The sequence below is a fragment of the Arachis duranensis genome, chromosome 9 (genome assembly GCF_000817695.3).
Source record: "Arachis duranensis cultivar V14167 chromosome 9, aradu.V14167.gnm2.J7QH, whole genome shotgun sequence".
Classification (NCBI taxonomy): domain Eukaryota; kingdom Viridiplantae; phylum Streptophyta; class Magnoliopsida; order Fabales; family Fabaceae; genus Arachis; species Arachis duranensis.
The window spans coordinates 53,309,220-53,322,379 of NC_029780.3; the positions used below are offsets into that span (position 1 = coordinate 53,309,220).

The 13,160-nt window shown below is 38.5% G+C and overlaps 1 non-coding gene across 1 annotated transcript; it reads right to left on the minus strand.

Moving 5' to 3' along the window:
* Nucleotides 1–2,765: 2,765 nt before the first annotated feature.
* LOC127742348 (small nucleolar RNA R71) lies at nucleotides 2,766–2,869 on the minus strand. Its single transcript, XR_008003537.1, has one exon. It is a non-coding gene; the product is annotated as a small nucleolar RNA R71 (small nucleolar RNA).
* Between the last annotated feature and the right edge of the window lie 10,291 nt (nucleotides 2,870–13,160).

Sequence of the window (13,160 nt, forward strand, 5' to 3'; positions counted from 1 at the left end):
TTGATGAATGTGATGATCCGTGACACTCATCATCATTCTCACCTATGAACACGCGTGATTGACAACCACTTCCGTTCTACCTTAGACCGGGCCCATATCTTTTGGATTCCTTTATCAGAATCTTCGCGGTATAAGCTAGAATTGATGGCGGCATTCATGGGTATCCGGAAAGTCTAACCTTGTCTGTGGTATTTCGAGTAGGATTTCGGGATTGAATGACTGTGACGAGCTTCAAACTCCTGAAGGCTGGGCGTTAGTGACAGATGCAAAAGAATCACGGGATTCTATTCCAACCTGATTGAGAACCGACAGATGAGTAGCCGTGCGGTGACAGAGCATTTGGACCATTTTCACTGAGAGGATGGGATGTATCCATTGACAACGGTGATGCCCTACATACAACTTGCCATGGAAAGGAGTAAGTAGGATTGGATGAAAGCAGTAGGAAAGTAGAGATTCAGGAGGAGCACAGCATCTCCAAACGCCTATCTGAAATTCCCACCATTGAATTACATGAGTAACTTTATCTTTATTTTCTATTTATTTATTATTATTTTTCGAAATTCCATAATCAATTATAATCCACCTGACTGAGATTTACAAGGTGACCATAGCTTGCTTTATACCAACAATCTCTGTGGGATCGACCCTTACTCACGTAAGGTATTACTTGAACGACCCAGTACACTTGCTGGTTAGTTGTGCGAAGTTGTGAAGTTATGTTTGGACCATGGTATTACGCACCAAGGTTTTGGCGCCATCACCAGGGACAATCAATTTTGAACAACAATTTAAGCATGAGTAACAATTTCGCTCACCAAGTTTTTGGCGCCGATGCCGGGGATTGTTCGAGTATGGACAACTGGCGGTTCATCTTGTTGCTCAGATTAGGTAATTTTCTTTTCAAAAAGTTTTCAAAAATTTTTCAAAATTTTTTCTCTATTTTTCATTTTTCCAAAAAAATAATTTTCGAAAAAAATAATAAAAATACAAAAAAAATCATAAAATCATAAAAATCAAAAATATTTTGTGTTTCTTGTTTGATCTTGATGTTTTCTTGTTTTGTGTTGTTTGTTGTTTTTCATATGCATTTTTCGTTTGTTAGAGTCCATGCATTAAAGATTTCTAAGTTTGGTGTCTTGCATGTTTTCTTTGCATCAAAAATTTTTCAAAATTATGTTCTTGATGTTCATCATGATCTTCAAAGTGTTCTTGGTGTTCATCTTGATATTCATAGTGTTCTTGCATGCATCATGAGTTTTGATTCATAATTTTCATGTTGTGAGTCATTTTTATGTTTTTTTCTCTCATCATCAAAAATTCAAAAATAAAAAAAAAAATATCTTTTCCTTATTTCTCTCCAAATTTTCAAAATTTTCGGTTGACTTGGTTAAAAAATTTTAAAAATTAGTTGTTTCTTACAAGTCAAGTCAAATTTTCAATTTTAAAAATCTTATCTTTTCAAAACATTTTCAAATCAAATCTTTTTCATTTTTATCTTATTAATTTAAAAAATTTCAAAATAATTTTTCAAAAATATTTTTCTTAATTTTATTTCAAAATTTCGAAATTACACTAACAATTAATGTGATTGATTCAAAAATTTGAAGTTTGTTACTTTCTTGTTAAGAAAGGTTCAATCTTTAAACTCTAGAATCTTATCTTTTAGTTTCTTGTTAGTCAAGTAATCAATTTTAATTTTAAAAATTAAATCATTTTCAAAATATCTTTTTCTTAAAAATTTTATCTTTTATCATATCTTTTTCAAAAAAAAATTGATTTAAAAATATCTTATCTAACTTCTTATCTTTTTATCTTTTCAAATTTGATTTTTCAACTAACTATTTTACTTTTTGTTTGTTTCTTATCTTTTTCAAAACCACCTAACTACTTTTCCATCTCTAATTTTTGAAAATATCTCATCTCTTTTTCAAAAATTCTTTTTAATTAATTAATTGTTTTAATTTTAATTCTATCTTATCTTTTATTTTCGAAAATGATTTAACTTCTTTTCAAATTTATTTTCGAAATTTCTTCCCTCTCCCCTTCTTCTATTTATTTATTTATCTACTAACACTTATCTTCACCTCTCTTCATCTCAAATCACTGCCCCTATCTATTCATTCTTCTTCTCTCATATTCCCTTTCTTCTTGTACTAATAATAAGGATCCTCTTTACTGTGACATAGAGGATTCCTCTTCCTTTCTCTTGTTCTCTTCTCTTTCATATGAACAGGAATAAGGAAAAGGGCATCTTTGTTGAAACTGATCCAGAACCTGAAAGAACTCTGAAGAGAAAACTAAGAGAAGCTAAATTACAACAATCCAGAGGTAACCTTTCTAAAATTTTCGAACAAGAGAAGGAGATGGCAGCCGAACCCAACAACAATAATGCAAGGAGGATGCTTGGTGATTTTACTAAACCCACGTCCAAATTTGATGGAAGAAACATCTCCATTCTGGCCATTGGAGCAAACAATTTTGAGCTGAAACCTCAATTAGTTGCTCTAATGCAACCGAACTGCAAGTTTCATATACTTCCATCTGAAGATCCTTACCAGTTTTTAACTGAGTTCTTGCAAATTTGTAAGACTGTAAAGATGAATGGAGTAGATCCTGAAGTTTACAGGCTCATGCTTTTCCTTTTCGCTGTAAGAGGCAGAGCTAGAACATGGTTAGACTCACAACCTAAAGATAGCCTGGACTCCTGGGATAAGCTGGTCACGGCCTTCTTGGATAAATTATTTCCTCCTCAAAAGCTGAGCAAGCTTAGAGTGGATGTTCAGACCTTCAAGCAAAAAAATGGTGAATCCCTCTATGAAGCTTGGGAAAGATACAAGAAGATGACCAAAAAGTGTCCTTCTGACATATTTTCAGAATGGACCATATTACATATATTCTATTATGGTCTATCTGAGTTTTCTAAGTTGTCATTGGACCATTCTGCAGGTGGATCCATTTACCTAAAGAAAACGCCTGCAGAAGCTCAAGAACTTATTGACATGGTTGCAAATAACCAATTCATGTACACTTCTGAGAGGAATTCCGTGAATAGTAGGACGCCTCAAAGAAAGGGAGTTCTTGAAATTGATGCTCTGAATGCCATATTGGCTCAGAACAAAGTGTTGACTCAGCAAGTCAACATGATCTCTCAAAGTCTGAACGGATGACAAAATGCATCCAACAGTACTAAAGAGGCAGCTTCTGAGGAAGCTTATGATCCTGAGAACCCTGCAATGGCAGAGGTTAATTACATGGGTGAACCTTATGGAAACACCTATAATTCATCATAGAGAAATCATCCAAATTTCTCATGGAAGGATCAATAAAAGCCTCAACAAGGCTTTAATAATGGTGGAAGAAACAGGCTAAGCAATAACAAGCCTTTTCCATCATCTTCTCAGCAACAGACAGAGAATTCTGAACAGAGCCCCTCTAACTTATCAAACATAGTCTCTGATCTATCTAAGGCCACTTTAAGTTTCATGAGTGAAACAAGATCCTCCATTAGAAATTTGGAGGCACAAGTGGGCCAGCTGAGTAAGAAAATCATTGAAACTCTTCCCAGTATTCTCCCAAGCAATACAGAAGAGAATCCAAAGGGAGAGTGCAAGGCCATTGATGTAATCAATATAGCCGAATGCACAAGGGAGGAGAAGGACGAAAATCCTAGTGAGGAAAACCTCCTGGGACGTCTCTCAAGCAAGAAGGAGTTCCCTATTGAGGACCTAAAGGAATCTGAGGCTCATATAGAGACTATAGAGATTCCACTAAATCTCCTTCTGCCATTCATGAGCTCTGAAGACTATTCTTCCTCAGAAGAGAATGAAGATATGACTGGAGAGCAATTTGCTCAATATCTAGGAGCCATCATGAATCTGAATGCCAAGTTGTTTGGTAATGAGACTTGGGAAGGTAAACCTCCCTTGCTCATTAGTGAGCTAGATACATGGGTTCAAAAAATCTTACCTCAAAAGAGACAAGATCCTGGCAAATTCTCAATACCCTGTACCATAGGCACCATGACCTTTAACAAGGCTCTGTGTGACCTGGGGTCAAGGATAAATCTTATGCCACTCTCTGTAATGGAGAAACTAGGGATCATTGAGGTACAGCCTGCCTTATTCTCATTACAATTGGCAGACAAGTCAGTAAGACAAGCTTATGGATTAGTAGATGACGTGTTAGTAAAGGTTGAAGGCCTTTACATCCCTGCTGATTTCATAATCTTAGACACTAGGAAGGAAGAGGATGAATGCATCATCCATGGAAGACCTTTCCTAGCCACAGCAGGTGCTGTGATTGATGTTAACAGAGGAGAATTAGTCCTTCAATTGAATGGGGACTACCTTGCGTTTAAGGCACACGGACATCCCTCTGTAACAAAAGAGAGTAAGCATGTAGAGCTTCTCTCAGTACAGAGTCCAAAAGAGCCCCCAAAATCAAACTCTAAGTTTGGTGTTGGGAGGCTACAACCAAACTCTAAGTTTGGTGTTGAGAAGACCCCACATTCAAACTCTGAGTTTGGGGTGTTGGGAGACCTTCATGATGCTCTGAACTTCTCTAAGGTTCCATGAGAGCCCACTGTCAAGCTAGTGACATTAAAAGAGCGCTTGTTGTGAGGCAAACCAATTTTTATTTATCTAATTTTATTTTTATTCTATTGTTATTTTGTGTTTTATTAGGTCCATGATCATGTGGAGTCACGAAAAAAATATTAAAATTAAAAACAGAATCAAAAACAGCAGAAGAAAAATCACAACCTGGAGGAAGGACTAAACGCCAGTAAGGTGCATCTGACTGGGTTCAACGCCAGAATAGAACATGGATCTGGCGCTGAACGCCAGAAACAAGCAACATCCTGGCGTTTGGATGCCAGGAATATGCCCTGAGGAAAGCTGACGCTAAACGCCAGTAACAAGCATGGAACTGGCGATCAACGCCAGAAACATGCTACACATGGGCGTTGAACGCCCAGAACGTGCACGACTTTGGTGTTTAAATGCCAGAAGGGTATGCTAAGGCATTTTACATACCTAGTTGGTGCAGGGATGTAAATCCTTGACACCTCAGGATCTGTGGACCCCACAAGATCCCCACCTAACATATTCTCACCCTCTCTCTTCTTCACTAATCACCTCAATTTCTCTTCCCCCACTCACATCCATCATCTCTTTCCCACCCAAACCCACCCTACATGGCCGAATACACCTCTCCCCCTCTCCTCCATATTTTCTTCTTCTTCTTCTTCTTCTCTTCTTTCTTTTCTTGCTCGAGGGCGAGCAATATTTTAAGTTTGGTGTGGTAAAAGCATAGCTTTTTGCTTTTCCATAACCATTGATGGCACCTAAGGCCAGAAAAACCTCAAAAAAAAAAAAAGAAGAAAAAGGGAAGACAATTGCTTCCACCTCTGAATCATGGGAGATGGAGAGATTCACCTCAAGGGATGCACTTTCCTCCCAACAACTATTGGGAACAACTCAACACTTCCTTCGAAGATTTGAGTTACAATGTGGAACAATTAAGGGTGGAACATCAAGAGCACTCCATCATTCTCCATGAAATAAGAGAAGATCAAAGAGCAATGAGGGAGGAGCAACAAAGGCAAGGAAGGGACATAGAAGAGCTTAAGGACATCATTGGTCCTTTAAGAAGAAGACGCCACTAAGGTGGACTCATTCCTTGTTCTCATTTTCTATGCTTTTTGGTTTTTATGTTATATGTTTATCTATGTTTTGTGTCTCTACTTCATGATCATTAGTAGTTAGTAACTATGTCTTAAAGCTATGAATAATTCTATTAATCCTTCACCTCTCTTAAATGAAAAATGTTTCTAATTCAAAAGAACAAGAAGTACATGAATTTCGAAATTATCCTTGAATTTATTTTAATTATATTGATGTGGTGACAATACTTTCTATTTTCTGAATGAATGCTTGAATAGTGCATATTTTTTATCTTGTTGTTTATGAATGTTAAAATTATTGGCTCTTGAAAGAATGATGAACAAAAAGAAATGTTATTGATGATCTGAAAAATCATAAAATTGATTCTTGAAGCAAGAAAAAGTAGTGAAAAACAAAAGCTTGCGAAAAAAATTGTGAAAAAAATAGAAAGAAAAAAAAGCAAGCAGAAAAAGCCAATAGCCCTTAAAACCAAAAGGCAAGGGTAAAAAGGATCCAAGGCCAGTTATGTGTCTGTGGCATTTGTGTATCCGGTGGTAATACTGGAAAACAAAATGCTTAGGGCCACGGCCAAGACTCATAAAAGTAGCTGTGTTCAAGAATCAACATACTTAACTAGGAGAATCAATAACACTATCTGAAATTCTAAGTTCCTCGAGAAAGCCAATCATTCTAAACTTCAAAGGAAAAAGTGAGATGCCAAAACTGTCCAGAAGCAAAAAGCTACAAGTCCCGCTCATCTAATTAGAATTAATATTCATTGATATTTTTGGATTTATAGTATATTCTCTTCTTTTTATCCTAATTGATTTTCAGTTGCTTGGGGACAAGCAACAATTTAAGTTTGGTGTTGTGATGAGCGGATAATTTATACGCTTTTTGGCATTGATTTTAGGTATTTTTTAGTATGATCTAATTACTTTTAGGGATGTTTTCATTAGTTTTTATGCTAAATTTACATTTCTGGACTTTACTATGAGTTTGTGTGTTTTCCTATGATTTCAGGTATTTTCTGGCTGAAATTGAGGGACCTGAGTAAAACTCTGATAGGAGGCTGACAAAGGACTACTGATGCTGTTGGAATCTGACCTCCCTGCACTAAAAATGGATTTTCTAGAGATACAGAACTCCAAATGGCGAGCTCTCAACGGCGATGGAAAGTATACACCCAGAGCTTTCCAGCAATATATAATAGTCCATATTTTATTCGTGATTAGATGACGTAAACTGGCGCTCAACGCCAGTTCCATGTTGCTGTCTGGAGTCAAACGCCAGAAACACGTCACGACCCAGAGTTGAACGCCCAAAACACGTTACAACTTGGCGTTCAACTCCAAGAGAAGCCTCAGCTCGTGGATTGATCAAGCTCAGCCCAAACATACACCAAGTGGGCCCTGGAAGTGAATTTATGCATCAATTACTTACTCCTGTAAACCTAGTAGCTAGTCTAGTATAAATAGGATAGTTTACTATTGTATTGGACATCTCTGGATGCCTAGTCCTTAGACCATCATGGGGGCTGGCCATTCGGCCATGCCTGGACCTTTCACTTATGTATTTTCAACAGTGGAGTTTCTACACACCATAGATTAAGGGTGTGGAGCTCTGCTGTACCTCAAGTTTTAATGCAATTACTATTATTTTCTATCCAATTCGATTTGTTCCTATTCTAAGATATTCGTTGCACTTCAACTTGATGAATGTGATGATCCGTGACACTCATCATCATTCTCACCTATGAACGCGCGTGATTGACAACCACTTCCGTTCTACCTTAGACCGGGCCCATATCTCTTGGATTCCTTTATCAGAATTTTCGTGGTATAAGCTAGAATTGATGGCGGCATTCATGGGAATCCGGGAAGTCTAACCTTGTCTGTGGTATTCCGAGTAGGATTCCGGGATTGAATGACTGTGACGAGCTTCAAACTCCTGAAGGCTGGGCGTTAGTTATAGACGCAAAAGAATCACGGGATTCTATTCCAACCTGATTGAGAACCGACAGATGATTAGCCGTGCTGTGACAGAGCATTTGGACCATTTTCACTGAGAGGATGGGATGTAGCCATTGACAACGGTGATGCCCTACATACAACTTGTCATGGAAAGGAGTAAGAAGGATTGGATGAAAGCAGTAGGAAAGCAGAGATTCCGGAGGAGCACAGCATCTCCATACGCCTATCTGAAATTCCCACCATTGAATTACATGAGTAACTTTATCTTTATTTTCTATTTATTTATTATTATTTTTCGAAATTCCATAATCAATTATAATCCGCCTGAATGAGATTTACAAGGTGACCATAGCTTGCTTCATACCAACAATCTCTGTGGGATCAACCCTTACTCACGTAAGGTATTACCTGGACGACCCAGTACATTTGCTGGTTAGTTGTGCGAAGTTGTGAAGTTATGTTTGGACCATGGTATTACGCACCAAGGTTTTGGCGCCATCACCAGGGACAATCAATTTCTAACAACAATTTAAGCATGAGTAACAATTTCGCTCACCAGACTTCCATTTTTCATACCATGCCAAGAGTTTTATTAGTTATTAATTTATTAATTCTTGCAATCTATTTCTCTTTCTTAAAACCTTTTTCAAACCCAAACACTATTTTTCCATAACCAATAATAAATCATACTTCCCTGCAATTCCTTGAGAAGACGACCCGAGGTTTGAATACTTTGGTTTATAAATTTATTGGGTTTTGTTACTTGTGACAACCAAAACATTTATACGAAGGGATTTTCTGTTGGTTTAGAATCTATACTCACAACGTGACTATATTTTTACAAAATTCTTCACTAGCAAAAATCCCAACGTTAAAATGGTGCCGTTGCCGGGGAATTGCAAACGTGTGCCTTATTATTGGTTATTGTAAATATTTTTCAAAAAAAAATATATATATATATATCTTATCTTATTTTTTCAAAAATATCTTAACTTATTTTTAAAAAAAAATCAAATATTTTTCAAAATATTTTCTTTTTGTTAGTTTTTGTTTTTATTTTCTTCCACTACTATAAACTCTCACCCCTTTGGCTTTGAGTCTAATTACAATTATGTTGCAGGAAGAGGAGATTACAACAAGAATGTGCATCAAGGTCAAAGCAACCAAAGATGGATGGAGCCAAGAGGATCTGACCAACCCTTTAAGCAACAACGCCTTCCAGGATATCATGGACAAATACCATTCTACAATGCATACCAAGATGATAGATATGGTGGACCCCCTTGTAGTTACCATCAAGACCCACTATATGCCCATGAACCCCCTCCTCCTCAATATAATTTTGAACCACCATACTCACAAGCCCCTTTCCACCATTCACCTCCATATGACCCTAACCCGTATCCACCATACCAACCACCTTATGAGCCAAATGAACCATATACAGAACCACCACCTCAATATACACCATCTCCTTATCATTATCAAGATGAACCACCTTCCTTCCATGAACCCTTTATCCCAACAAATAAACCGTCCTATCCACCCCAAACCTCCATGGAGAAAGCATTTGCCGATCTAAACTCTACTATACAAGCTCTCGCCGCCCAAATCGGACCACCAAATACCTTCAACAATCAACCCTCAAGCTCTAGTGCACTTCCTTTTCAACCACAGAATGACCTATCCATCCCATCACCACCATCCATGGAAGAGCACCCACATCCATCAATCTAAGAGCAACATGATCCCAATGATGCTATTGACATAAAACAAGAGAGAAGGGATCATCTTCGCGAATCCATACTTCATAAGGAGCTAGAGGAGGCCTTATAGGTGAAGGTAGTTAAGACCCTTGAAGTCGAAGGAATGGTTGAAGAATCAGTGAAGGAAGACATCAAGGAGGAGTCTGATTTTGTCTTAGAGCAAGAGGAGGCCTAAAATGTGGAGATTGGAGAGACCCTCGAAGATAAAAGAATAGTTGAAGGGAGTTATCATAGAAAAGAAGCCATCAAGGAGGAATATGATTTCATACTTAAACACCTGGATCAAGCGATAAGTCGATTACCTTCCCGACGTTCGGACACTCAAGGAACCCCCATGGCTTCATGTGGAGAATCTACTGAAGAACGTAGCAGGAAGGAGAAGTTAGGCACTCCGGTGGATAGTGAGCAGCACAATTTGGTATTGGAACAAGTAGAGGAAGCCGGAATTGTTGAAAAAGAAGAGGAGGCAGTGGTTGAAAACTTAGGAGATGTTGAACCTCCATGGGAAAGTCTAGTTATAGAGCCTCCTTTAAAGACGTTTGAAACTGATGTTGAGGAGGGTGTACAACCTCCAAAGCATATCATGGTTGAAGACTTTGAAGGAGACAATCAAGAGATGGATTCAATCATTAATGAATTCTTATCTATATTTGAATCCTCCCCTATTGGACTTGACATGGAGATTAAAGAAGAAGAAGCACAACCTCCCATGCCTTTGGTGAACAATGAAGAAGAAATTGAATCAGAAGAAAGCTAAGATGAAGAGGTTGAAATTGAAGAAGCTTGCAAAGAGGTGGAAGATGTCAAAGAAGAGCACAAGGGAATGGAGCTTGCAAGTTCATTAGAAACCCCTCCCCCTAAGTTGCCATCATCCTTCACAACATTCAATTGGGTAAAATTCATATCCCTTGGCTTTCTAATTCCACTTGAATACGGGCTACTGGAGACGGATGGTCAACTTAGAGCTCTTCTTGGCATTAAGAGTAAGAGGAAGATGGTTAGTGGTAAGAATTGTCCTGTAAGGTTCATTAAGGTTGGAAGCTCAAAGTTTAAATGCAAAGGTTGGTATAGAGCTCAACTTAATGGGTATAGAAAGTTATTTGGCTGCTTCAGTGAGAATTCAGACTGCTTGCCACCCAGATGGAACAATATTGCTCAACAAGAAGACGGGTGCAAAAGCAAGGTTTGGGATCCCGGAATTCAATCTAGAAATCAATACTCTTGGGGCCTTGTCACTTGCTTTAGCTTGCTTGAAGGCTTTCTGTGCCTAGTTTGGGATCCCGGGGGATACTGGAAATCCAAATATTGGTGGAGCTTTTTGGATGAATACAAGCACAAGCCACCATAACAAGGAGTTCACCAGAATGTCCAACTTAAGGACTTTAACTAAAAGTGCTAGGTGGGAGACAACCCACCATGGTATGACCGTTCCTTTTTCAATTTAAATTTTAGTCTGTTTTTGAATTTTGCTTGAACCTGGAATTTCTGCATAACATTCATTGCATTTTTCATTTTGCATACTGCATAAAAAAAAACACGCACGTGACGCGTAAGCGTCGCTGACGCGTCCGCGTCACAAGTGCGTTGGGAAGAAAATAAGATTGAACAGAGAGTCACGCGAGAGTGTGGCTGGAGGCATGCCTTTGGCACAAATTGGTCCATGCGACCGCGTCGCTGACGCGTCTGCGTCATGTGGAAAAAACGCCTCCCACGCGTCCGCGTCACCCACGCGAACGCGTGCCTCAAAATCGACATAAAAAGGGTGTATGGCCGAAAGTTGAGCTAGAATTGGGCTGGACTCGTGCTAGAAGCACAAGCCTTGCCACGCGTACGCGTGCCCCACGCATCTGCGCCATTTTCAAATTCAGGCCATCCACGCGATCGCATCAACCACGCGATCGTGTCACTCAAAGATTTGGCAATATGCATTTCAAACAGAGAGTTGCGTGATGTGTGGAAAACGATCCAACACAAAACTCACTGGCAAGTGTACCGGGTCGCATCAAGTAATAATAACTCACCTGAGTGAGGTCGATCCCACAGGGATTGATGGATTGAGCAATTTTAGTTTATTGGTTGATTTAGTCAAGCGAATCAAGTATTGGTTAAGTGGTTTGTAATTGACAGAAGCTAAGTTGCTTGAAATGTAAAGGGAGAGGGGTAATTGACTGAAAATTAAAGTGCAGAGAAATTAAAGAGGCTAAATCTTAAAGTGCAAGAAATATAAATTGCCGAAACTTAGATTGCAAGAAATGTAAATAACTGAATCTTAAAGTGCAAGAAATGTAAATTGCTTGAATCATAAAAGGAATTGGGAATTGGGATTGCAGGATTTAAACAAGAAGAAATAAATTGCAACAAGCGGAAAGGCAAAAGATGAATTAAATTGAAGTAGATCTCAAACAGAAGAGTCAAATGCTTTGAGAATGTAAAACAAAAACTGACTTGTGCTTAATTGCAGAAAATTAAAAGATGGTTGATGATTTCGGGAGTGGAAGAGACTAGAAAACAAGTCTAGATCTCAAATCCTTCCTTGATCCAACAAGAATAATGGCAAAAGAAATAAAGATAAGTAAATTACAGAAAGATTAGAAGATGAAGCAGTAAACAGAATTTGGAATTCAATTATGCAGAAAAGTAAACAAGAGGTCTCAAGGTGAGAGTGAAACAGAAGTTCTTCAATTCTCCACCCAAGATCCAAAGCAAAAGTAAAGAGTGCTAAAGCAAGAACAAGGAAGAAGAGAGATCAATTCTCCTTCCCAATTCTCTAAGAACTAAATTCAAGAGTAAAAGCTCAAAATGTAAAATGAAAGTTCAGAGTAAAAAATGAATATTAAGATGAAAGTTCAAAAGTAAAGGTAAAAGGTCCTAACTAAATCAAACTAGCTTCTATTTATACACTTTCTATTCTTGGATTTTAGAATTTGGATGGGCTTTTGATTTGGTGAAGAAATGAATTAAGTTGGATTTTTAATTGAATTTCAGCCCATGTTGCTCCCAGGAGGCTGCCTTGCTCTTGTGGAGAGCAGAGCAGTAAAGCTTTGTATGGGGATCCTTTTTGCGTGCCAAGGCTTGGAGAGGCACCAGGGGACTGCCCTGCTCTTGTGGAGAGCGGAGCAGTGTGTGTCTTGCGCCCTTGAAATATTTCGCGTGCCAAGTCTTGGACATCATCAGGGTAGCACTCAAGTGGTGCTAAGAGCGCAGCTTCCTTGCTTTGTTAGTGAAGCCTCCGTGTTAGAGACTTGCTGGGAGCATTTTGGCCAATTTTTGGCTTATTTTCCTTTATGAGTAGCGCTCCCCCACTCCCCCTTGCTCATGAGTTCGAACGTTGTGGTAAGCATTGGTAAGCTTTTTTCTTGAATTTATTTCTTTGATGAGCCCGATAATGCTCTCAAGGAGAGCAGAGTAGTGTTCTTCCCTCCCTTGTTTTCTTGGTTTCAAATTGTGCTCCGCTCACAAGGGGGGCAGAGCATTGAAGCTTTGCATGCTTGGTTCAATGTTGTGCTCTCTTGGAGAGCATTGTGCTCTTGGAGAGAGCATTGTGGCTTCCTCCTTCCATGCGCCACGCTTCCTCATTTTCTTTGCCACACTTTCTTCTTCATTGAGTCACGCTTCTTAAGCCACACTTTCTTATTTTCTTCTTTTCTTCACCTAATCAAAACAACCACTCAAAGTATCACCAAATTCACAAGGTTTATAAATCATTAAAAATCAATTAAATTTAGCTTAAATCTCATGATTTAGCATCAATTAAA